General features: G+C 38.0%; 1 protein-coding gene across 1 annotated transcript in view; it reads left to right on the top strand.

Annotated features, from left to right (window-relative positions):
* The first annotated feature begins 208 nt into the window (after positions 1 to 208).
* LOC106054091 (neuroglian-like) overlaps positions 209 to 27031 on the top strand; it is a 152139-nt gene continuing 125316 nt past the window's right edge. The window contains exon 1 of the mRNA XM_056025264.1: positions 209 to 1239. The gene's annotated coding sequence lies outside the window, so the exon portion shown is untranslated. The remainder of the gene's footprint in view (positions 1240 to 27031) is intronic.

Here is a 27031-nt window from a genome sequence, read left to right as displayed (position 1 = left end):
GGCTGGGAGAGAAGTTTGTATGGAAGTGGCTGTCTGAACAAAAATTCTCGCACAGTTGAATGACTTTTTCCCCACATCGTTTCAGCGTGGAGGCAAGCCTGCTGGGAAGAGAATGTGACACAAAAGGACAGTGAGTGAAGTTCTCTGGGAGATGTGGGGAAGGGAGGGGGTGTGGGAGAGTGAGAGGGTGAAATGGTCGCGGCGGGTCGCATGTGCTGGCAGAGTGAGCTGTAGGCTACGTCGGCGAACGAGAGAGTTTGGTGACAGTCGACAGAATACGAGGAAGAGGCGGGTGAGAAGAGGAATGAAGGGATGGGAGGAGGAAGGAAAGAGTATGATGATATACAAACACACAGATTGAAGCACAACCTCACACACACACACACACATAGATACAACCACAGATACTTGGTTAAACACACACATGCACAACAATGTTGAACCTAAAAAAAATTGAGAGAAAAAAAAAACTCGCGTAGGCTCGTGGCGTGGAGTCTTTCAGCGGGGTTAAAATCTTACTCCCGCATCTCTGGTACGCTCTGTCACGCACGGGCATACACACATTCGTTTATCAACCACACACATACACACGCACGCGCGTCCATTTTTTTTTTTAAATTCTTCTTCTGGTTCCGTTAGCGCGTCAACGCAGACTTTTACTCAGCGGGAGTCATAAGGAAGAGTTTGGGTGGAATAATGTCGTGGCTCAGTGAAGCATGACAAACTGTTTGGTCCCGCACGGAACTATCGACAACCGCTGCGTAGTTCTTTGTGACACCACGCCAGGGAGCTACAAAGACTGTTCAGACAGCATCTTCTTCGTGGCACTGAACCTTCATGTACTGGACATGGTCTGACCAGTGGACATTCTTCAGTTAAGGATTTACACGACATATTTCCACAGAAGTTCAATTCTAGTAATTAATCTTTTTTAATCTTTTTCACGACTTTGTGCCAGTTTTGAAGAGAACATTTTGTGAACAAGGAGGAAAACAACATTTCTTTCAACAGTTTTGGCAAAAAACAAAAGTGAAATTTCTGAAGTGAATTGTAAATAGTGTGTCTTATTCTTTGGGAGTTTGTTTGTGTCTTGTGAGGCTTCTTTCTAGTTCCGCTGGAATTTAAATCCCCACTCCTGACTGCGGTTCAAAACCTCAGCTATTAATTACGTTGTTCAGTAATTGAATTTCGTCTTTCTTTGCATTGGACTGTCGATTTCATTTGAATCAGAGCTAACTCGTAAGTATTTTGTGTACATGTGTGTATACCTGTGTGTGTACATGTGTGTATACCTGTGTGTGTACATGTGTGTATACATGTGTGTGTACATGTGTGTATACCTGTGTGTGTGTACATGTGTGTAGACATGTGTGTGTACATTTGTGTATACATGTGTGTGTACATGTGGGTATACCTGTGTGTGTACATGTGTGTATACCTATTTACAGATTTTAAGAATTAGGTTTCGACCAAAACAGACTCAAGTCAAAGACTTAGCGTAGATGTAGGTCAACGAGTTGTAAAATGTTTTATTTCAAGATTTTTTTTTAATGAACATTTAAACAGAATTTCAAGAAATCAATGACTGCACTAACTAGAACGTAAGGACTGGAACGGCACTCCATGACAAACACTGACAGGATAATACATTGTCATTGGCGGAGACAGAATAAGACAAACATAAAGATAGTAAAAAAAAAGAGATAGAAAGAGAAAGAGAGAATGATAGAGAAACAGAGAGAGTAAGTGAGTGTTATAGCGAGAGGTAAAGAGAAATGAGTGAAAGAGGTTGACTGAGTAAGGCTTGTTCGCAAGACTATGTGAGTGAATGATTGTGTTGATGAGTGAGTGAGCTAGAGAGAGGGGGGAGAGTGAGTCAAATAGAGAGATGGCAAATGAGGACGATGACATTTTAAAACGTAGCTTGCAATCCATCAGTCTTCCACTATCTAATGAAATAGTGATTTTCACCCCCCCTCCCCCCCCCCCATTTTTTAAAACTATATTAATTTCAATGTGTTTGTTTTAAAGTAACCAATAGAACTTTCTAAATTACCATCTTGTCAACTGGTGTGCAACCATGACGCACATATCTAGTGGTTGAGTCACACGAGTTCCGTGGCACCGACATTACCTGTACCGCGGCGTCCACAGGTGTTGCTTTCCTACCTGCCTTCGTCACGTGACCGGCGGGAGTTGAATGAATGGCAACATAACCCAGTTAGATGGGCTCACTCTTTTTTTCCACTACTCGCGATCACAAGGTTGACCGGTGCCCTGTTTACCTTCCGACCCCTCCCCACGCACGCACACACCTTTGTCGTCTGCAGTTTGTTTCAAGCGACCAGAGTACTTTCCCTTTTTTTTAGTCTCCAATCCTCTCCCACCTGCTAGTAAACTCGTGGATTGGTTCAACAGGGGAGACAATTAGATGTTGACACGTCCTTTAAGGGGGAAACGGGCCATGATCGGTAAGAGTCAATTGATACGCGGGGTGGGGGGGTCGATCTTAGGTTCTGATGATTCATAACTTTACCCGAGGCGATATTCGTCTATTCTCTCTGTTCATTCCTCTGGTTCCAGACAGAGCACACTAACAGTGTTCTCAGGAGTAAATCTCTTCACCCTTGGTTCCAACACAAAGAAGATGTGTCCTGACCGTGACACTGTTTTAATGTGTCCTGACCGTGACACTGTTTTAATGTGTCCTGACCGTGACACTGTTTTAATGTGTCCTGACCGTGACACTGTTTTAATGTGTCCTGACCGTGACACTGTTTTAATGTGTCCTGACCGTGACACTGTTTTAATGTGTCCTGACCGTGACACTGTTTTAATGTGTCCTGACCGTGACACTGTTTTAATGTGTCCGGACCGTGACACTGTTTTAATGTGTCCGGACCGTGACACTGTTTTAATGTGTCCTGACCGTGACACTGTTTTAATGTGTCCTGACCGTGACACTGTTTTAATGTGTCCTGACCGTGACACTGTTTTAATGTGTCCTGACCGTGACACTGTTTTATGATCTCTGTCTACGGAAAGATAATTGACAGTCATCTACAATACGTAAAAGTAAGAGGATGCAGGGGCAGGGTAGATGAAGGAGGCCTTAGTCTATCTCTGACATAACGAGCCGTTCAATTAAATGTTAAACATGTCATGCAAAAATGCAAAACAAGCCACTTTATAGTGACAATCATGATTATATAATATACGAATAAGCAGATTGTTTAGCAAACAAAATGTAAACATAGTTTTAAAAAAAAAGCTTAATTTAGGAAAAGCACTGCACAATCATTACCGTATGACGATACTACATGGTTTATTTCCCTTTTCTATTAAAATAAATTAATTAATTACCACCAGTTGATTAACTAATTGATACAATTTTTTAATTGATTCATGTATTGTCTCTGACTATAAAAGTTTTTTGCAAGATTTCTCCTTGATTCGAGAATGGGAATTGAGAGAAAAAATGTGCACAAGAATTTATCCAGACAGGCAGACAGAGTGAGTTGATAAAAAAAATTAGTATATTATTTCGGTAATGGCGATTTAATAATAATTGAACACAAGCCACAATCGACACTTTGAGGCATCGGCGCTAAGAAGTTTGTGACTCTGGGTAGAGGGGATCCTCGAATGCCGACCAACCAAATTTAATTAACAACAAAGATACGGTGGTAAAATATACACATTCTCACCTCTCCTATCTCTATATGAGATTAAAACTTTGTAACTCTCAGTTCAATACAAAGACATAGCTGTACCTTTTTGTTTCTACACTACTATGAACTTTATTATTTATTTTTTTTTGTCAATGATAATGAAAACTTTACAAATCTGGCCATTAATTTTACCATAGTAGAAGTATAAATGATGGGAGATGTTTTTTAAAATTGTTTCCTTAAACGACTTTATCATCTGTAGTTCTCTTTAGATCTGTTTCAGTTTCTTTAATTAAGAGCATACACTTTTTTTACAATAACATTTCCTTTCATTAATAATGAAAGATACAACAATCATTCTGGAGAACTTTGCATTGAATAGATGTATGTGCCATCTATAGAACGGCTTTCATTGGACCTCGCTGTATAAGTAGACTTTCATCTACTCAGCCTGGTGGCTCTAGTGTCTACGTCTCTTGATTACATTTCGCTTCATAAAACTATTTGTGTTCCTGTTATCAAATTAACTGGATCATTCATCTTTGTTGTCCACGTGACCTGATAACTAGAGAGGGAAGACATTCAATACACAGATGATAAGAAGGGAAAAAAAACCACAAAAGTTCGACACATTGCTACTCACACTGATGTAAACACATATATACACACACCGATGTAAGCACATATACTCACTGATGTAGACATATTCACTGATATACACACTGATCCATATACTCACTGATGTAGACACATATATTCAATGATATACACACTGATCCATATACTCACTGATGTAGACACATATATTCATTGATATACACACTGATCCATATACTCATTGATGCAAACACATATACACACTGAGGGCCACTGTTACAACAGTGCATACGCCCAGGGCCTAACCCTGGACCACTGGGGTCGGGGCTCGATAAAATGAAACAAAAAAATAATAATATGCATACTAAGAAAAAACAAAAACAAGATTCAATGTGCAAGAACTCCAATATGTCAGTGCTCTAGCAGTTATTACATTTTCAGTCAAGTCTTTCAAAGAAATGCCTCAAAAAAAGTCCTGCCCAAAGCCTCTTCAAATGAAGGGCTTTCACAAAAATCCTGCCCAAATCCTCAACTACAAAAATCTAGCATTGCACAGACTTAAATATTGATGGATACACTACTACTTACTGATACACATATAGATTTACACTTTGATACACAGATCGATACACATTAAAACACACACACTAATACACGCTAACACACATTATAAAAGACACACACACAAATAATTGAATCAGGTGCGTAACTAAAATGTTTTGACCGTGAAATATTACGCGAAGCGACATCTCCCTTCTTTGTACTTTTGCTCAGTTCGACCTGCCGCTTAACTCAATTACGAAACACTTGAATGGCTCCGAGACTAGCATGCATATGTCCCACCATCTGGTCTGAAGAGCGGAGAAATGTTCTTTGTGTTGATCCAAGGTTGCTGATTAGTTTTAAAATCTTTTTCACTTGCATAATTTATTTGTTTCATGACCTTGTCTTCAAGTCCACAGATAAATGAGGAGAGCAGTAGATCACGTGGCAAGGCTAACCCATCTGTGCCCTAGATGTTTCTCCACAATTTCTGCTGACAAAAACATTGTCTGTTCTGATCGATTTAGTTTTTATTTTGTTGTTTTTTTTCGTTAACTTCTGTCTTGTGTGGTAGTTGTGGACCCCAGGGCCCTTGTCAAGTTTCTCCAGTTGTTCTAGCAGTTGACTTGACTAACCGTACTGCGAACGACTACAACAAAGAATCTCATAGTCTATGAGCGTCTTAGTGTTCACATTTCTCTTTAGACAGAGAAAATTGTGTTTAGAAAGTACAACCCTCCATTTTTCTTTGCAAAGTTTTAATAAATCGACTTTTTGTTGTGACCGCCAGTTTTACGCACGAAACAAAAGATAAAGAGTTCGGAGTTTTATTAGCCTTTTTTTTTGTTATTGAAAATTAAACGTGACTGGCGGACCTATGAAATGACAGACAAACAACACAAATCCAATAGGACTTTTACCGACTGAGATAGCTAAAAATAAAAAAGTAAATTATTTTATTGCAAATCCGTACGCGCAAAAGTCGGTTGGAGCTTGCCCCTCTAAAAAGAACTTAACACCCGCAAATCCAACTACCTAATACTGAGTGGACTACCCTTAGAGCCCACATCACACAAAGCTTTGATAAGTCCCAGCAGTCCCCCGTGTTGATTGTACTATTGTACTCTAGGCCCAGTTCAGAATCCGCAGACTTTCAAGCCAACAATGGATTACCAACATGCACTTCCGGCCCAGACAAAACAAACTTCCTGGCTACACGCAATCACATACTTCCGGGGAAAAAATAATATTTACCCTAGCAACAAAGCCGACGAAAGAATGTTTGGTTTATTAATACAGTTCGGTCAACATAGAAATTAGATAGTATTCAATCAAATCTTAGCTCTCACAAAAAACGTGTCCTCACAGTAAAGTTTTATAATTGATTTATTTATAAGACTCATCTTAACCAGCCAAGAATACATTGTATCTTTATAGTATCTTAATAACGAGGTGTATTCGCTTCTTCAAATCGCTCGTTATATGGAGAAACTTTCATGCTTAAAGCATGCTCAGAGCGCTATATTCCAATCTCGTTTATGGACCAGTGGTGGATGTGGGGTATCAGCTAAACTCAACTCTGCTCAAGTGAGGATTCCAACTTAAGCCCCCATGATAGGCAGCAAAGCATTTTAACCCTCAACCACTCAAAAAAGATTTCTGACCAATGAACTCTTACATTGATTGCTTTCTATTCCACAAGGACACTACCACTGAAACTATCCATCTTTGTTGGGGGGGGGGGGGGGTAATACGATAGAAGGGGAATTTAATTTTATTTACGTATTCTTCTAAATTCTATTTTTTAAATCTTATTTCTGCCTTTTTTTTTCCAACTTGAGCAACTTATGAAATCCTTGGTAATGTCCCTTGCTCGGAATCTAACTAGCAAATGCAGTTGTTGTTATTTATTGTTCGTTTGGTATGCCCGTGCCTGGGCTTTGTTCTCTGTGTAGTAGTTTACCTGGCCGCGGGTAGTGGTGATAACAGTCGGGGGGCTACCTGTTTATCTGCGGCGAAAGGTGGTCTTTTGGTGGAGGGAGGAGGGAGGGGGTTTACAAGAGCCAGGCACGTTTCACGTCTGCTGCTGGAATGTCACAGCTGTTCGTGACATTCCATGTGATGCACTGTGTTGTGTTACAGCTGTTTGGTGTTGGTCATTTGTCAAGGTAACAACGGAGATAATGACTCGCTCTCGACGTTTTCTCTTGCCCCCCTCTCCCTCTAGCTTGGCTCTAACTGCAATCCTTTATTGTTTTATTCCTGAAAGTAAACGATACTAATATATTTACCATTCCATATCATCACAATTATTATTATTATTATTATTATGCGATTTATAAACTATATCAAAAGGTGAGATTACCTGTATGAAGTCTGTTTACGGTTGGAAACCAAGCCATGACCCTGCGAACTATTGGGCCATATTGGGAGTAACTTATCCCAGTAAGACCAGTGGTCAGGAATGATGCAGAGACTTTTCGCCCTAGCTTCTTTATGAAGGTTCTGCTATGGTCGTTTCCATTTTGAGTGTCACATCTTTTAATAGTATGATATAGTATAACCTGCCTACGACTTCTATATCATAATGACATTTTATTCAAAGCCATTTTTGACTGCTCTTTTTTTTTTTTTTTTTTTACAGTTTTGTCAATTTTTCTTTTTGTGTTATGAAAACATTTAAAAAATCATTCCTGTTGGTATAACGTCCCCAATAGATCGTACCCTATGAATATAGTATACGTTAACACATTCAAGTTATCTTCAAAATGAAGGTTAAAGAGTGTCCATTTCTCCTGTGCCCATTTCTCCTGTGCCCATTTTTACACATTGTCAAAAAGGGGCAATATTACCGGTGACCACTTTTCAGGGTGGTCAAATTTCCGAGACCCAATATTCCTATATTTAACCCGAACATGTTGGAATATGATCGATCGGTAATAGGGATATAACTAATTGACATCTTCCTTGATCTCTCCCAGACTGTTGTTAAGAAAGGCAGTTCGAGGGGGGGGGGGTGTCTTGCATTGTCCAATTTAAATCTGACATCATTTACAAACAAGAATATCGGGACCATCTATTTAGGTTAAGACAGTGTATCATGTTGGACTAAGTCTTGCAATTTCCGGACTGGGTTAAGGAGAGTCTTTGATGGAACCTTTCTTTGATTTGCTTGTCAATCCTTTCATCAGGGCACCAACTATGAGGCCAGAAAGCAGATATCACTGAATTCGTAATAACAACGCTACCTCTATTTTTTTTAAAAATTATATGTTATCAACATGTTACATAAAGTAAAGTGTTTGCTGATAACTTATATCCAATAAAGGTATAAAGATTTACTGCTGCAGGGCTGAACATTATTTTATAACCAACCGTCGAGTGATAACTAAAAATGAAAAGTCCCTATTACTATTCATTGATCCTATGGCGGCAGATGGCTTGGTTGATAAATGAATACCCTTTGTCTCACGATTCATAATGAACTCCTTATCTATATAACTATTACAATGTTTTTGTTTCACATTCCTACATTATATACATAGAAAGAATTTTACCCTGATCTTTTTTTTTAAAGCATTTAAAACAAAAAAAAAAGGAAACGAACTGAATTTGAACTGGTGACTAGTTAAGCCGACATTCTAACCACTCTGCTAGTGAGGTGTGTATGACAAAAAAAAGTTTGTATAGTTATCTATTTTTGATTCAAACCTACTTTAACGCGGCGACCTATAATGGGGACTAATTCAGCTTATACCGCCACTTCAGTCAAGCACAATTTCTTGCCCTTGTTCGAGATACCGAACAAAACAATTAATTACAAATAGCTATCAATAAGTTAATTTTTAAAATTGATTCTTGTGTTGTCAGGTAAAAGAAATAATTATGCAAAATTTCAGCTTAATCCAAGATTGGGTGTCGGAAAAATAACGTGTACAAACCTTTTACCAGACAGGCAGACAAACAGACAGAGTGAGTTGATATAAGATTTGTAAAAATTTAATTTAATAAAATAGATTAGAAAAGCGAATGAAGAAAGGCAATAAGACTTCATTCATGACGAAAATGTAAGATTTTACTCTGGATCCAAAATAGTGGAATAGTAAAGGTAGAAACTGAGTCATTAACTGTTCTTGAACTTATTGTGGAATAGTAAAGGTAGAAACTGAGTCATTAACTGTTCTTGAACTTATTGTGGAATAGTAAAGGTAGAAACTGAGTCATTAACTGTTCTTGAACTTATTGTGGAATAGTAAAGGTAGAAACTGAGTCATTAACTGTTCTTGAACTTATTGTGGAATAGTAAAGGTAGAAACTGAGTCATTAACTGTTCTTGAACTTATTGTGGAATAGTAAAGGTAGAAACTGAGTCATTAACTGTTCTTGAACTTATTGTGGAATAGTAAAGGTAGAAACTGAGTCATTAACTGTTCTTGAACTTATTGTGGAATAGTAAAGGTAGAAACTGAGTCATTAACTGTTCTTGAACTTATTCTCCCAAAAGCATATGAGACAACATTATGCCTTTAAATGTATAAAACGCTTCACATCCATGGAAATCCATGAATGCCTTTCAAGATCCAGTATCAGAGCCTAAATAAAATTTGAAAATTCAAACTCTTTTCTTATGGCTTTTTTTTTCTCTTTTAGTGCTTAAATGTAAATACATTAATACACAGACTCAGTGTGGAGTATTAAAAAAAGCATGACCTAAAAACAGACATCTGCATTGGACAAGACTTCAGGTTCTGATATTAAAAAAACATCTTGACCCCTAGGGGCAGAACTCTTATTTCTAATGAATTTTTTAACATTTTCTCTCTCCATTTTTTTTTATTTTTTTTTTGCGTTTTATTTTGAAACGATGTTTTTTTTTCTTCTACTACGTTTGATGTTCTAATTAGCGACACGGAATCAAGATGAATACAGTAGGACTGCTGAATTGTAGATATTGTTTTTGTTTAGCTTTTGTGCATGCCCAGGCCTGTCATGCTTCACTGGCCAAGTTTTATTAACCTTGTCTTGTTGCAATTAGTTCATTTTGTATGGCAGAAGCTGGGAAAAAGCGGGATGTTGCTACTATTGAAAGAAGCCTGAAATTGTCCGGGGTCCTTTCTATTTTTTTTTTCTTCTATGGTAGCCCTCGTTTCTTCCTTTGTTCCTGTTCCTCTCCACGCATCTCCGCCCCCTCCCAAACAAAAAGCACCTTCAGTTCCCCACCCCCACCTCTTTATATTTAGCCCACTCGACGTGTGGGTAGACAGGAGGGAGAGCACTGAGGCGCAAAACTCGCCCACTAAATTATTCCCTGCGTCTTTAAATGCGGTGGTTTCACGGCTATCGGCACGGAAACCTGCAAACTTCAGAGCCTTACATTGCTCTTCACACGTCCAGACGTCACTTGAACTCAGCGGAATAATAGCAATCACGTGGGGCACATTCACAAATACAGATGGACTGAGAAATAGGAAATAGTGGTGAACAAAAAAACGCGGCCAGCATTTAAAATGTGAAGTAACTTTGTCGCATGAAGTAAAAAATAACAAACGAAACAATTATTTGTATTTATATATAAACATATATTGTACAAGGAGAGAGAGAGAGAGAGAGAGAGAGAGAGAGAAAGAGAGAGAGAGAGAGAGAGAGAGGAAGAAAGGTTAGATAGATAAATAGATATAAATATATAAGTATATATATATAGACACATAGATAAAAGTATAAAGTATCTATTAGATATCGTTCTAGACTTGTATTACTATTAAAACTTAGGAAGCTATGAAACTTTGTCTCAAAAATATTTCTCAGCACAACGCTGTTCCATACCTACTTCAGAGCAACACTCAGAATAATAAAACACTTATTAACCAAAATAACTAATGACATAACAGAGTTCAATTCTCCTCTTTAGCACGACAGGTTAGCACCAGGAGTGTACAGTACATAGGACATAACATAGGATATAACATAGGACATAACATAGGACATAACATAGGACATAACATTTGTTATTGAACAGATCTCACAGTTGTGATGGGAATCCTATCAAATAATTTGTTTATAATTGTAATTGTTGTTTGTTTTGTTCCCTTCTTGTCTCTTTGATTCTTTGGTTTGTCGTGCTAGTGTTTCTTTGTACGTACCCTAAGTACTTGTTTCATTGACAGGGAGACCTTTTTTTTTTGTAGGCTTTATTTTGTTAAGTGTGACGAGATGTTAATTAGTTAATATTTGGCGCGTTTATTTGAGTCTAGGGGAAATTTTATTAATTTTATCCCGCTCACATATAAGATTTTGTACAGGCACACCGCAACTAACAGTAAGAACAGACCAATATTATACGTTTATAAATAAATATAATTTAATAAATGAAAGTTTACAAAGGAAAATGATCAAATAAAATTATAATTAAGAAATGAAATGAAGGTGCTAATATCTAATATAACTGCTCATCATGGATTGCTAATTATTGAGTGATTGGAGGAGAAGAATGTTCCTATGTCTGGCTACTTATTTTTCTTAGCTGCTAGCCCGTGGGTCGTCTTCTGGCGGTCGTAGGACTGGCACTCAGAAGGATGAGTCATCCGGCTCAGTCTTAGGACGTCGGCTCGGGATATTCTCTATGCGGTAGGCAAGCTGGCTCTAGGGTGAAGCCACTGCCTGTTTAGCAGTAGAGAGGGTTGGTGGTGTAGACTAAGTTGGACGATCTCTCAGCTGTGATCTCTAGCTCGTAGAGAGCCGTGCTAACTCAACACCAGTCTATCTTCTGTTGCGAAGGTTGCTCTGATCTGTCGGCATTAGGCAATAGCTATTGGGCAATGGACAGTTTGGGCCGGGCACTGGGAAGATGATACTGGGCAGTATAGGGCACTGTGGACACTGGGCAATATGATAAGGCCAAGGACAGTAGGCAATGCCTTCTTGCTAACAGGTATATAATTGGGGGGGGGGTGTATCTGGTGTGGTCTGCTCCGGTTACAGCTTTCTATGGAGATCTGGTAGTTGTAGCAATCGTGTGTAGCAATTGGGGGTAGCAATCAGGGGTAGCAACCAGGCTGGGGATAAGACATACAATTAGGAACCTCCTAAAGGCATTGAGTAGGGATTCCCATATGCCTTGCAATCATTCAGATGTAGGCATTGGTATCAATCCCAATAAGGGATTTAAGACAATTATGTATAAAACTTTAAAGTACGTATACAACTCAATAACAAAGGATATAAGTAAGATAACCACAATAAATGTGCTATAGTACAATGTAAGATGATACTTGTCAAGATTCATCCAATAAGTTTGATTACGACGATAAGTAATCAGTTACAGTAAAATGGGGAATGAGCATATTATATACTAAAGGATAAGATGAAAATAAAATATTAGGGATATGGCTACAGTAATAAGGGTTTGATATAGTTAATCAAAATTACATTCATCCAAGGAACTATAAGTTCACAAGGGTGGGAGACATAATAATATGTATGAGGGATATAATAGAAATGTGAAATGATTAATTTCACATGGGCTCTGTAAGTTTAGAGCACTGCGATCTAAGTTCTTAGACAGTACTTAGATTCACTAGAGGGTATTGTTTACATCCATCACTAAAATACGGGAATGGAGAAACATAACAAAATCAAATATAACTATGGTTTCAAATGTAGACAACCATAGCGGCATTAGTAATACTATATGAAGATATAATATCGACATAAAATAGTACAATGTATATACATAATAAAGTCATAATGTAATGACGGGGAACGTGGTTGTGTACTAATGTGTACTCACACATTCCTATAAGATAAAATGAGTGTAGAAAATGTTTACACTTACCCGTTTGTCCCTAATGAATCCTCACAACTAAACTTCCTAACAGAGGAGACTGTATGAATCCTAGCGGGCCTAACTTGGAATGCTTTGGTCTCTCTCTATATATAGTTGGGACTTTTCGTTTAACGGGTGGGGAAGATAGCTAGGTGATTTTCTCACATGTATCGATGTACCGGAGATGTCAGGCGTCAGGTCAGATTTATGGTCAATATTCGTTGCCTACCGTGAGAGTAAAGTCTTAAGCGAATATGTATCTGTCCAGCCCGAGTGCAATGCTATTCTTAGAGCGATGCGTATCCTGCGGGGGGGGGGGGGGGGGGGGTAGGTGTGAAAAGTTATTAGGCCGCGGCGTGTAGCGCTGGTGCAGCGACTTATTGTGTGCTGGTCACCTGTCCAGCGGTCAATAATTAAAAGTTAGCCCTCGAGAGGCTAGTTAATGTTTTACGTCGAGATTCGTCCCGTGAGAAACGTGCGAGGGGAGATAAATCCTACAAGAAATTAGTTATGGGTGGACAAGAAAATAATGTTTTATGTTAAAAATTAAAGTTTCCCACGGTTTGCTGGGAAAAACTCAAATGAACTTTTGCATGCAAGTTTCGTATCGTCACATTAAGGTCTAAATCTAGTTCAGTCTTTTCTAGTCTAGTCTAGTCTTTTCTAGTCTACTCTAGTCTTTTCTAGTCTAGTCTAGTCTTTTCTAGTCTAGTCTAGTCTTTTCTAGTCTACTCTTGTCTTTTCTAGTCTAGTCTAGTCTTTTCTAGTATATTTTTGGTTTTCATGCTGGAGAAATGGCAGACATGATTCTATTGTTCCTCATTCTTCTTCAATCTTTTACGCCTTATATCCCCCTGTATAATTCATCCTCTCTCACTCTCTCTCTCTCTCTCTCTCTCTCTTATACACATTCTCCTCCCCTATCTCTTTTTTCACACATACTGTTAGCTTCCTCACTTAGTCTCTCTCTCTCACTTCGTCATTCTGTCAAAATGTTTTGCGACACGCTTAATGGACACATTCTGTTTTGTAGCGAAAGAAAAAAAAAGTTTTTCTATTGCAAATTTTTTTTTTTTTTTTGGGGGGGGGGGGGGAGGTCCATTTAAAGAACAGTTTTAGATGGACAGGATTTATTTTGAGTGTTGGTACAAGAGTTTTAGTACTTAGTTAATATGACAATGGAGGCGAGGTGGCTGAGCGGTAAAGCGCTTGACTTCCGAACTAGGGACCGGGGATTTTTAATTTCGGGATCTTCGGGCGCCTCTGAGTCCACCCAGCTCTAATGGGTACCTGACATTAGTTAGGGAAAATTAAAGGCGGTTGGTCGTTGTGCTGGCCACATGACACCCTCGTTAACCGTAGGCCACAGAAACAGATGACCTTTACATCATCTGCCCTATAGACCACAAGGTCTGAAAGGGGAACTTTACTTTTTTTAATATGACAATGTTTGTACTCTAATTTGAATTCCACCAATGGCGTTATGCGCGTTTCTTTTTTTTTTGGTTCATTATCGCCATCTTATTGTATGTAGCATTAATATCATTTAAGCTTTAATATATTCTACAGCTAAGGTTTATTCAAAAGTGAAGGAGCCCCAGGACACAAAATTGGACCCATAAAAAATTCTGTAATGTTTTAAAGTGTATTTTCAATTAGCCTTAATATAGATAGTTTCTATTTTAGACGCATTAGTTACTCGGTATTAGATAAATAAACTTAGTGGCGCGTAAAATAACAAAGGGAAACAACTATTACAAAGGCAAAAAGGTTGTCCCCCATCTATCTACTTTTTTATTTTTTATTATTTTTTTAAAATAGCAACGTTGACTTTTCAGTGAAAGTTCCGTAACTTCGTACAGCTAGAGTTAAGGGGTTTAACTATTTTATTTCAAGACAAACGTCACACTATATGGACAAAGATGAATCATAAAACAGTAAATCGTCCATCAATGTGTTGGTTCTACACAGACACTACACGGACATGACACGTTTCTGATTGCATACATCTGTTGTGGTTGTTTCCAGTTCTTTAGATATTTGTGAATAAGTGTAAAACATGGTACATCTCTCTCTCTCTCTCTCTCTCTCTCTCTGTCTCTCTCTATTTGCACTACACCAAAGAGAAGTAGATTGTTTTAGCGCAGCCACTTGAACTTCAGCCTCGCGAAGGAAGACGAACTAATCTCAGCAAATACAAAACTATGAACGATTTCAACTGTGCATCCTCTTAGCGACGTTAAAATAATTTCTCTTTCGTCAATACTTGTTGTTCAGAGAACGAAACGGAAATAGAGAAAGGGTAAGAGAGAGAGAGAGAGAGAGAGAAGGCGATGGTAATAGAGAGAAAAAGTGAGTAGAAATTGATATAATTTACTCAAACATTGAACTTTCGTATTTTAAGACTGACACTAAGCGGAAATCGATCTGTATGCTTACTTCTAGAAAAACGTTTTTTGGGGTTTAGTTTCAATTACTGTATTTGTGGTGTGCATCTGTCTTGCCTTTCGTCCGTCTTTCTATCATCTCTTCCTTTCTCTGAGTATCTCTTGTATTCTCACATAAACACATAATATTCACCTTTCTTTTTTTTTCCCTTTACAATTTCTCACTACCTAAGGCTGTGTAATGTGTGGGCTTGACTAGTGTTTTATCTCTTATGTCCCCAAGTACTGCGCAAGAAGTTTAAGTCCATACAAATAATATGTAAGACATATAATATGACAAGTACATTTGTGTCACAACTTAGATATAATATCACAATTACATTTGTGTCACAGCTTAGATATAATATGACAAGTACATTTGTGTCACAATTCAGATATAATATGACAAGTACATTTATGTCACAACTTAGATATAATTTGACAAGAACATTTGTGTCACAACTTAGATATAATATGACAAGTACATTTGTGTCACAACTTAGATATAATATGACAAGAACATTTGTGTCACAACTTAGATATAATATGACAAGAACATTTGTGTCGCAACTTAGATATAATATGACAAGTACATTTGTGTCACAACTTAGATATAATATGACAAGAACATTTGTGTCACAACTTAGACAATCTTCAAGTTATCTTTACGTTTCACATGCGTGTGTGTACATTTGATATTTGCAGCTTGCTTCATAAACAAGAAAGGGGCGGTGGCCGAGTGGTAAAGCTCTTGGCTTCCGAAACTGGGAGCCTGGGTTCGGAGCTTGGTAAAGACTTAGATTTTGAATTTCTGTATCCTGAGGGCGCCTCTGAGTCCAACCTGCTCTAATGGGTACATAACATCAGTTTGGGAAAATTAAAGACGGTTGGTCGTTGTGCTGGCACCCTAGTTAACCGTAGACCACAGAAACAGATGACATTTAAATCATCTGCCCTAGAGATTGCAAGGTCTGAAAGGGGTACTTTACTTTGCTTTTGTCAACAAGAATATTTTTACGGACTTGAGTGAATCATTTATGACATTTATTCATTATTTCGTCAACCAATTCTGCATTTTTTTAGCCGACAATAACTTAACTGGTATTGCTATTCAGCCAGCTAGTAACCTTGCACAGCCATAAAATACAAATACAACTTTGGTACGTGTCACTTGTCACAAACAAAAACTGTGATGCCACATATCGCAGAAAGTTTCGTGGCACATGTCAATGAAAATTTGTTGTCAATTGCCACAGAAAGTTTAATGCCAACTTGTTACAGATAGTTTGATGTCACATGTCACATTAAGACACTGGTCAATCTTTATTACAACGTCGACCTCATTACAGTAAATATTTTATCTTAAACATGTCAACAGCCTTTTACTGGGAATTAAATAACTTCATAGGACTAAAAAAACATTTTGTAAATACATAGTACTACACAAATTCAAATAGGTAGCATTTAGATCCTACTGTGAAACCTTTTTTGCAAAATAAATCGTAGCAACCTACAAAACGAAACTATGGCATTTTGTCGAAGGTTCTTTTTTATTATTATATTTTCTTTAGGGGGTGGGGGCTGGGGAAAGAACACATTTTTCTAAAGTTCATTTGAAACCAGATCTGTTTCGAGCCAATTTAAGAAGAAAGCAGCTAATGTATCTCAAATGTCGTTGTGTTTTGTCTCCAATTGTCATTGTCAATGATTTCTGGCTCTTCTCCCAACGTTTAGCAAATTACAGCAAGCTTGTCATGTATCGCTTCAAGGCTTTCCTGACTGCACCGATAGTTAGCGTACACGTCCAACTAGGCCTATTACTTGGAGAAATAGACAATCAAATTAGAGAATTTATCCAGAGATCAACTCGTTTCTTCCTTATCGCTAGAATGGATGTTTTAGCACCAGCGCTACATGTGTTCCAGTCTGAAGTATTCTGGCTAGGTAGGCAGTACTGAAGCACAGAAGTATAAAACACTGTCTAAGTGAACATATGTTTACAATCTCTAACTTTATGCTCTCTTTTGATTATTAAGAATGAGGCATTTCTTTGAAGAACTCAAAATCCACATCAATGTGTGGAATAATGATTTGTACAGCTCCCCCCCCCCTTTTTCCAATATGTGGTCATACTGTTTGTTAGTACACTCACTGCCAGGTCGTCAAAGTTTGTATTCGTGTGTGTGGGCAGGGGCGAGGTAGTCTCTTGTATTGTGGAACTGTAGGGGACAGAACTCAATTAGACATAAAAAAAATGTCCAATTTGAAAGTCTCCTATCCTGTTACATCTAAAGAAAACTCCAAAATAGAACTATCTATTTCTTGTTATTGTAACTTCTTCTCAAAGTGTTCGGGAAGCCATTGCAGACCTTTTCACAACTTCACGCCATTTGTCTCTGTCTATCACTGATCTCAACGAGTCGTGAAAAACAAGGCCAGCCCACGCTATATTATCTAATCATTTTATCTTTTTTTTCCTGGCGCCATGCCTAGTAGGACAGCTTGTGAAAAGTCGTTTGATGGCAAATATACGACATTGTCCAATTAGCCTTCTGACCCCATTAAATAGGCTACTTTTACACTTTTCTATATCATGTGTTTCAAATGCTATGAAATTTGAAAATAAACGAGATCTATACACTCGCCCAAAGTCGAAGCTGTTTTTGGCAATTCTGTCAAGCCACTTTATTTCATCCTATTATGTGATCAAAGGACACTTGTTGCAGTAATGGAACTCGTCAAGTTTGTGCACCTACCAAAGTAGCTTAGAATGGAACTCTTCAAGTTTGTGCACCTACCAAAGTAGCTTAGAATGGAACTCTTCAAGTTTGTGCACCTACCAAAGTAGCTTAGAATGGAACTCTTCAAGTTTGTGCACCTACCAAAGTAGCTTAGAATGGAACTCTTCAAGTTTGTGCACCTACCAAAGTAGCTTAGAATGAAACTCTTCAAGTTTGTGCACCTACCAAAGTAGCTTAGAATGGAACTCTTCAAGTTTGTGCACCTACCAAAGTAGCTTAGAATATTGTTTAATCTTAATCTTGATCCTCTTAGAGTTGATATTCAGTCCAAATGTTACTGACGTTCAGCCCTATCTCTCTACCAGCTTTAAATGCTGACGAACTGAGAAAAAAGAAAACAGCAGCCCATTGAAGTAGATATCCTTTGGAAACGCTGGTGATGGATAGGCCACATCCTACTGAATCCAACATCACAAGAACTCACCCGGAAGACCCAAGGAAGGTGGAAGGCCCAGACTTACATGGTGCCGAGATTAGGATGCAGGCGGCATGGAGATGTACAACACATGTGGATAGTTTGAAAGTCTTGTCCAGAACCTAGACACCTGGATGAAGATATTGACCTATCCCCCAAACTGGACGAGATGAACAAATCATTGAGAGAAGCACGTGCAGGAAACTGGAAAGTATGCCATTATTTACATCCTCTCTCCTCGCCTAACTTTCAGGAACAATATTTACTAGTAACTGTAACATTATAGTCTGAAGTTACACTTGGCATTGCCCAGCTCCCCCCTCTTCCTTGTGTGTCCCCCCCCTCACATTGAGTTTACTAAATCACTAATGTAAAATGAGGCTATTGACTGAGGCCACAGTTACCGTCAGAAACCACGGTAAATCAATTCACCCTCCGAGACTTTCAAAAAAAAAAAACGTATTAATTTAATGGAAGCTTTCCAGCGGCCTCGTGACTTTCGACACCAGAGACTTAAGACACTAGAGACGTAAGACCAGAGTCCAAGACATTAGGAGAAGAAAGAGAAAGGGATGGGGGCTTAACACATTCAGGAGTCTCGAGCTGCGTCCAACAGACCCTCCCCCTCCTCCTCTTGCTTTTTTAATCTTTCTGAAGTCTGACACAATGCGGGGGACTGTTAGTGTCTCCTAAATATTTATTTGGTTGTTAACTCCCTTTACTCTCTTTCTTTTCTAAGCTCACTTTCTCTTTTCCACATTTTCTCTTTTCTCTTATATTCATCTTTTTCTCTTTCCCTCTTTTTCTATCTCCGTATTTCCAGCTTTTCAATTTATTTATTTGTCTCGCCTCTTTCTCTCTTTTTCCTTTCTCTTTTTCCCAATTTCTATCTTTTATGTCTTTGTCTATTTCTCACTCTCACTCTCCCCCCTCTCTCTCCCCCCCCCTCTCTCTCTCTCTTTTCCACCTATAAAAGTGTAGATCTATCCACTGTGACAGACAAGTATTTCAAAGCTATTGTGACGCAGACATCCAGTCGTGTTTACTTTACATTGTGCCAACAATGTTGTTTAGACAATCTATTGTTTCATTTGAATTGTGTTACAATACCTTTGTTCAAGTCGGAACTTCATGGAGGGTGGAACCAGGATCTTAAAAACGGCTCCAACAATTTTTTCTAGAAATTTAAGAGGTGATGTATATCGCAGAGAAAAGAATTAGACTATTAGCACTAACACTACTTTGACTGTTATAAAAAAAAAATGAAATAAATTTAAAATTGGCTAGATATCTAGATTTCGGATGATAAATTTGTTGTGTTTCGAAATAATTTTTTTAATTGCTTCTGTACATCTCAACATTCAGGAACTGCTGCATTTATTTTTACCAGGATGGGTGGGGAGGGGTGTTTGGAAGAAGGTTTCTGTGCTACCTTTACAAAAGCAGCAAAAATAATAATTTCTGCTAAAGTTGGGATTTCATCTTTATATCTCCTGATAAGTAGCCTATTCTAAACAAACAAACTTACCTGCCCTAAATGTTTCATGAAAAAGTGGGGTGTATTTTTGTTTCAAAACTGTATGCGTTATTCACTTTAAAAACTAAACGGTTCACTTTCAGAAACACAAACAATATACGTTATGGATCAAACTTTACAAAATGTCAAATATCAGGAAATCGAATTTTCAATATCTTGTCTATTTTTTGCGATCTTAACAGGACAGTCGCTCAGACGAACTAACAGACGGACGGACAGAGAGACCAAACTAAACTAAAAGCGGCTATTTCCCTTTCGGGGGGTCGCTAAAAACACATTTTAAAGCAATAACTTTTACAAAATGTAACTACAATGTAACAAGCTCATTTATATTTTAGCCATTTTGTTGGATTTTATTTGTTAAAAATAGTTAAGCCTTAAATTTGCCTACGTGTTTCTCAGTTCCTTGATTCCTGCCTGTGTGTTTATTTCATGAGAGCTGCCTGTGTGTTTATTTCATGAGAGCTGCATGTGTGTTTGTTTCATATAAGCTGCCAGCGTGTTTATTCCATGATTCCTGCCTGAGTGTTTGTTCCATGAGAACTACCTGCGATTTTGTTCCATGATTCCTGCCTGAGTGTTTGTTCCATGAGAACTACCTGCGTGTTTGTTCCATGATTCCTGCCTGAGTGTTTGTTCCATGAGAACTACCTGCGTGTTTGTTCCATGATTCCTGCCTGAGTGTTTGTTCCATGAGAACTACCTGCGTGTTTGTTCCATGATTCCTGCCTGAGTGTTTGTTCCATGAGAGCTACCTGCGTGTTTAGCGATGCTATTTAAACTGTACGATGTTCTCTTCATGCATTTCCTACACGAAATATTGTTTTTATTAAACGTGCATCTGAAACAGCAGCAGCTACTCCAAGGTCATGCTAGGAGTCATCCTTTCATCACGTTCTAGTGTTAGATAGATATATATTATATGCGAAAAGTTTTTTTCGAAAACGGCTCTAACGATTTTCTTTAAAATTTCAAGGCATATTTATATCAATTAGAAAAAGAAAATTCTCCACTCACTGGCCACATCGGGAAAAGTCGAGGTCGACCGTTATATCGGTTCGAAAATGTTTCATTATCAACAAAATTATTTTGGCTACACAAATTTTATGAATGAAAGTGCTTTGAATGACGTCAAAGGAAAATATTTGACACCGCCTACGTCCCTAGGCTTACAACAGTACACTAGAAGACTTCTTTGCAAGCAAGAACGACTTAGATTTTCTTTTCGCCATCTACGTCTGTCCTCGGCTGTGGATTTTCTTGTGGTCTCAAATGTGCATTCTGCGGCCTTAGTGAGTGTCTCGTCTTACTGGTTTTTAAAGCGTTACCGTGGGGCTCTTTGTCACACCGACCACCTTTCATCTCACCAAAAGAGATTAGCATACGTTCGTCCCCAATACGTGATAAGTGCTCTGCGCCAGCGTAACTATTGAACAATAAGAAGTCCCTCTATACTGCACATACCGGCTTTCGCAAAGATATCACTGTTTGTAGTGCGGTCTTGCCACAGTACATTCCCGGTTTAGATAGCTTTGTATAAGCAGGGTGATATTTTATTACAATATATACATATATTAAAAGAAATGTTAAATTTATATTTACACTTCACTGCTCCGACATTTTGTCCAACAATGGATTTGATGAGACCTTCTTTAGATTACTAGCGCAATACTTGTTAAGTCTAAGAAGGAAAGTCCGCCATTGTTACATAGTCCTTGCTCTGCCCTATAACCTAGATATTTTGTATCATGTGATGCTCCGTACTAAAGCCATAATGAATATACTAATTGCATTACTAAATGTCAGAACGTAACCATTTTAGAAGTTACACTGCAAAGACTTTCTTCCAAGCCAATAATAACCGAATAGTTTTACGCAAAAGATGCTATGTTGCGATTTTTTCTGGTCTGTAAGGAGGACCTAAGAGACTTTCTATTATTATCATCATGTACATTTAGAGGTATCACAAAATAATAGCAATCCTTAGAATTGTTAGTCGTTTACCGATCATTATTTTCGTCATTATAAAAATGTTTCCAAATTGAGTTTGCGGTAAATATCTTTCCCAAATCAATTCAAACGAGCGAGTCTCGGTCACCTGGTACTAGATAATATAAAGGGGTTATTCGACATCCGGTGTGCATAAATGTCAGAAATTGTCTATTGTTCAATGTCAAAGTGAAGGGTGTAGACTTCATGAGCATTTCTATGTTGTATTTCCTTTACTCTAGTTGCTCTATTTGTGTTTGTAATTTCTATGTATAACCAACTAGTAAGTTTCTGTTTTTGTTTTATTTGTTTCGATGAGTTTGAAATTGCATTATAAGTGTCTGCAATGTCGTCTTCTATTAAAAAAATATGCTGTAGATGTGGTAGGTGACTACAGAATAACAAAGGCTTATGAAGGAGGAAGAGAGACTTAAATGAATAATGTACTTAACGTCAGTCTCCAAGAGAGAGAGCGAAGAATAGAAACATGTACAGTGGTTAAAGCAGTCTAAAAAAAGAGAAAGAGAGTGAGAGAGAGTGAGAATGGGAAGAGACTAGTGCAGTGATGAAATGATAGTGAAGGCAGTCGAAAGAGAGAGAGAGAGAGAGAGACAGAAGGAAACACAACGAACACTTTCTGAAAATATTTTGAAATGTCTTTTTTTTTTTTTTTTTGCACATACACTATTTATTTTTAAAACTAGATTTAAAGTTTTAGATTGATCTATTGTCAACCTTTTGATGTGATTATGGGCGTGTACTTTTATTTAGGGAGGATGCACTCCCAAACTTGAATAAACAACCACTAGCATATCCGATGAGAATTTGCTAATCTAACCTACAATTTAAATTTAACATGCTTTATAATTAGAGGCCAATGTGTGACATTATGGCACACCATATCTGAGGACGACATCTCTCATGCTCTCATGAACATACATTTATCTTGTATAATGACTTACTTTAAAATGATAGTTAACAACAATCGTAGACTAATGCTATTCCAAGACCTCGTTCCCCTGCCCGTTGTTCATCTTGTAACAAATTTAGTCGGATGACAAAAGCCTTGTCTGCGCTAGTTATTACAATTGGGTTTGCGTTGTCATGTGAAACACTGCACTCATCCTTCATCATCGGACTCTTGGTCATTCAGCCTGCTGAGTTTTCAAAGTGAAAGGAAGTACAAGCCATGGGCGTAGCCAGGGGGGGGTTCTTGGGGTTCAAACCCCCCCCGAAATGAAATCCCCCCCGCAAGGGGGGGGGGAACGGAATTAAGTGACTGATTTTTTGCTTTCATTTTGTTTATTTTAGGTGAGATTTTAATACTAAATCATCACTTACCACAGCACAGCCGAGGCAGTCTTGAGTTAAAAACCCTCTACTTGAGTTAAAAACCCTCTACCAGGGGGTTTTGAGTTTAAATCCCCCTACCAGGGGGTTTTGAGATTTAAAAAACCCCTATCAGGGGGTTTTGAGATACAAATCCCTCTACCAGGGGGCTTTCAGTTTAAAACCCCTTACCAGAGGTTTTTGCAGTTAAATCCCCCTCTGCTATAAAACAAAACAAAAAAAATGCAAACAACAATCCCCACATTCCAACAGCACAGTTGAGGAAGATTTTGATTTTAAAACCCCCTCCAAAATTTACGATAAACCCTTTCTGCAATATAAAAAAAAGCAAATTACACACTCAAAATTCTATTAGCGTAGCCAAAGGGGTTTTGAAGCTAAAAAGTACCTCTTCAATATAAAAAAAAAGAAAATTACACACTATAAAATCTATGAGCGTAGCCAAAGGGGTTTTGAGTTTAAAACCCCTCCAGATGATTTTGAGTTTAAAATTCCCCTACAGAGAGTTTAGAGTTGAAAACCTCTCTCTTCAATATTATTTTAAAGGAAACTACAGTCACCAAATTCTATGATCGTAGCTAAATGGGGTTTTGAATTAAAAACAAAACAAAAAAACTCCAGAGATTTCTTAGTTTAAAACCCCTCAACAGATGATTTGACGAAAAAACCTTCCTTTTCGATATAAAATATAAAGCGAATTACAGGCATGTAATTCCAAGAGCGTAGTCAAGAAAGGTTACAAATTTCTACCAGTGGCTTGGGCTCCATTAATACAATGTGAATAGTCTTCTGCCGAAATTGAAAATCATTAAATGTGTCTCAACAAAAATGGCTAAGACAGATTTTAGGAGTCAGTCATAGAGATCAGGTCTAAATCAAAGAAATCAAATGCCGAACTAGGAGTCGAATCCTTAGTAAGGTTGTGACAGAGCGTAGCATGAGGTTTTGCGGGACATGTCCTCCGACAAAATGAATTACGCAAAATAAGAGTTGCGGAAACAGCTTGCCGGAAAATGCGCCGAACGGCGCGAGAGGGTCTAAGTTAGTAAGAGTAGCACATTGGGTTTTTGAAATAAAACTTTTTAATAGCAAGATAATGCACTGTAGATACCTCAGAATATGCATTTTGTTGGCTTTCAATACCAGAAATAGTGCTCGGCGGCGGGGCTTCGCCCCGCGCTGGGGGAGCGCTGTGAACTCCCCCAGACCCCCTTGCTAGCAAGGGCGGGGAGTCTACAATAAACAATAAACGTCTTTCGAAAGGGTCAGAATGTAATAAAGCTTAATTATGTACACACACACACACACACATATATATATATATATATATATATATAATATTTTTCCGCGGGGGGGGGGGGGGTCGGGGGGGATCCCCCCTAAAAACCCTCCCCGAAAAAAAATCCTGGCTACGCCCATGGTACAAGCTCTCAACAATGTTGAACGTGTGAACCAGTCTACACACTTGGCACCTTCGGCTGACAATTATTTCGCAGACGGTGAAAAGAAAATCCAAGTCGACCACCTGTGGACAATAGTTATACTTGCCCTGGTTGTGGCAAAATATATGGGTCACAGATGGGGCTTTGGACTCGAAGACAAGCCTTATTATGTGTTCTCGAGGTGATGATGAATAGAGCTAGAATTGTTAGACTTGTAGATTGATGCAAGATATTCGGCACTACCATAATCAATGTTAAGTACTGGAGACGATCTAGAGCCATGAAAGGGTAAAGACGTGTTTTTTGTTTGGCATTCGATTGGTTTCATTATTAGTACTCTATTACATATTGATCTATGTTTCATCTGAAGATACATTTGTTAACATTGTAATAAAAGTTATATTGATTTTTTTTTTTTTACTGTTGTTCACAACCGAAGTTTGTTGAGGTTATTTAAAGTTTATTTATTAAAATATAATACGCCTTCATGGGTCTAGTTGCCAATTCTGTGCTTCACGGCAAAAAAACTGATTATTAACAGCTATCTACATGTTCTTTTGTAGCATAGTCAACTATCCTTTTCATCTTATATAATAATCATTCTTTTTTTTATTTAATGTCCTTTTTTTCTTCTAATTTTGTGTCGTTGAATCCTTCATGTTTCAGGGCCCCTGACAACTTTAGATGCAAAAATTAGAGACGATCTTCTTTTCGTTTTACATGCGTATATCAAAACTTAGAGACGACATTCTTTTCGTTTTACATGCGTATATCAAAACTTAGAGACGACCTTCTTTTCGTTTTACATGCGTATATCAAAACTCTTATTGACTTAATTATAACAGCTTCAACCTCAGAGGCGTTGGGTTAAGACTAAAAAACAACAACAACAAAACAAATAAATAACAGATTACAAACAGAGTTTATCACACAAACTCAGAGGCGGCCCCTTCGAATTCGCCCAAGGAACAGGAATATTCAAGCCATGGTCTTGATTTCATCGTTTTTAAAATTTCAACACCCATTTAGCTTTAATTTTCACTTGCAAGCAAACAGAATAACGTATCATCAAGAACCACTACTCTCCATGCCCTATAAATAGGTCATGAACTAAGGTTTTGTTGCTGTTATTGCACTGAATGGCCAACTGACGTTATTATTGTATTATTACATTGTTTATATTCATATGTATTTAATGTCCTGATTGTAATGACTATATGGATCAGTGTGAGTCTGTTCTTGAAGTTGTAATTGGAAGGATGATAGGCCTACGGACAAAAAATGGGTTGATGAATGGTCAATATTCAATTCATGGTCTTGGAAAGAGGTCCTTCTCCTTAGTCAAATGGTTCAATGGCTCTCTGGGACACGTCAATGTCGAACACAACAATGATAAATAATACTGAAGAATGCTTAGTAAATCTTGTTTTAAAAATGCATACAATTTTATATTCACAGATTGCATGTTTTTAAACAAACGTAATAGTAGTAGGTAAATGACTAATTGTTCGTGCAATAGAAAATACATAAATGACACAGAAATACTTCACTTGACCTTTGCTTTGACTCATATTTCCGCACTTCATTTAGGCTCCCTGTTTAAAATCATTTTTAAAATAGTGTATTATTGTAAATAAAAAAAAAGCCTTCCTTATTCTTAGAAAAACATTTCCATTTCAGGAGCTACTAAATAAGCAATGCACCCTAACTTGGCTAGCTGTAAATATCATAGAATGCCTATTTATGTCTAGTTTTTGATAGACAGACAGAACACACAAAACTAATAGCGGTTTTTCCCCTTTCAGAGGGCCGCTAAAAAAGACGAGAGAACCTAAGAACCCAAACAACGCTCCACAAACTGCGGACAACTGTTGCGTGTTGTGGACATTGTGGGTAGTTTAAAAGAAAATCAATTCACCCCCCCCCCCTCCACCTTGCCCACCACCCCACTCTCCCCTCCCCATCTTTTCTTTCCCCATTTCCTAGTTTCTGGTATCTTTGTTTCCTGGTGCAACCAAGGGAAGTGTTTTTGTTGCCATTGAGATGAAAGGTTTGTGAGGATGAGTTCTTGCAGGGACAGGAGTCCACGTAACAAACAACAAAACAAAACAAAAAAAGATGATATACATGTGATAATAATAATAATGTTAATATTAGAAACACGTAGAGCTGGTGCTATAAATGAGCATGCACGCTGATAATCAGGCGTAATACATTTCTTTATCGTGTGGAGGCTTGGCCACGATGTTCTGCCCCTGCATCATTTGCATTTCACTTCTTTAAAGTAACTGACATCTGAGCTGATGCCTCACTTAAACATGGCAGTTGTTTTTTTTCCTAGCTTCGTTGAATTAATAGTAAGTTGGCCTCCTTCAGTCGTAGAGAGACTATGGTTCATCTCGAACGTTGAATTAATATTGATACAGTAAATGCATTTA

Source organism: Biomphalaria glabrata, chromosome 4 (assembly GCF_947242115.1).
Source record: "Biomphalaria glabrata chromosome 4, xgBioGlab47.1, whole genome shotgun sequence".
Lineage (NCBI taxonomy): Eukaryota > Metazoa > Mollusca > Gastropoda > Planorbidae > Biomphalaria > Biomphalaria glabrata.
The sequence above is the reverse complement of the archived record's forward strand: the minus strand, read 5'-3'. Positions and strand labels throughout refer to the sequence as shown.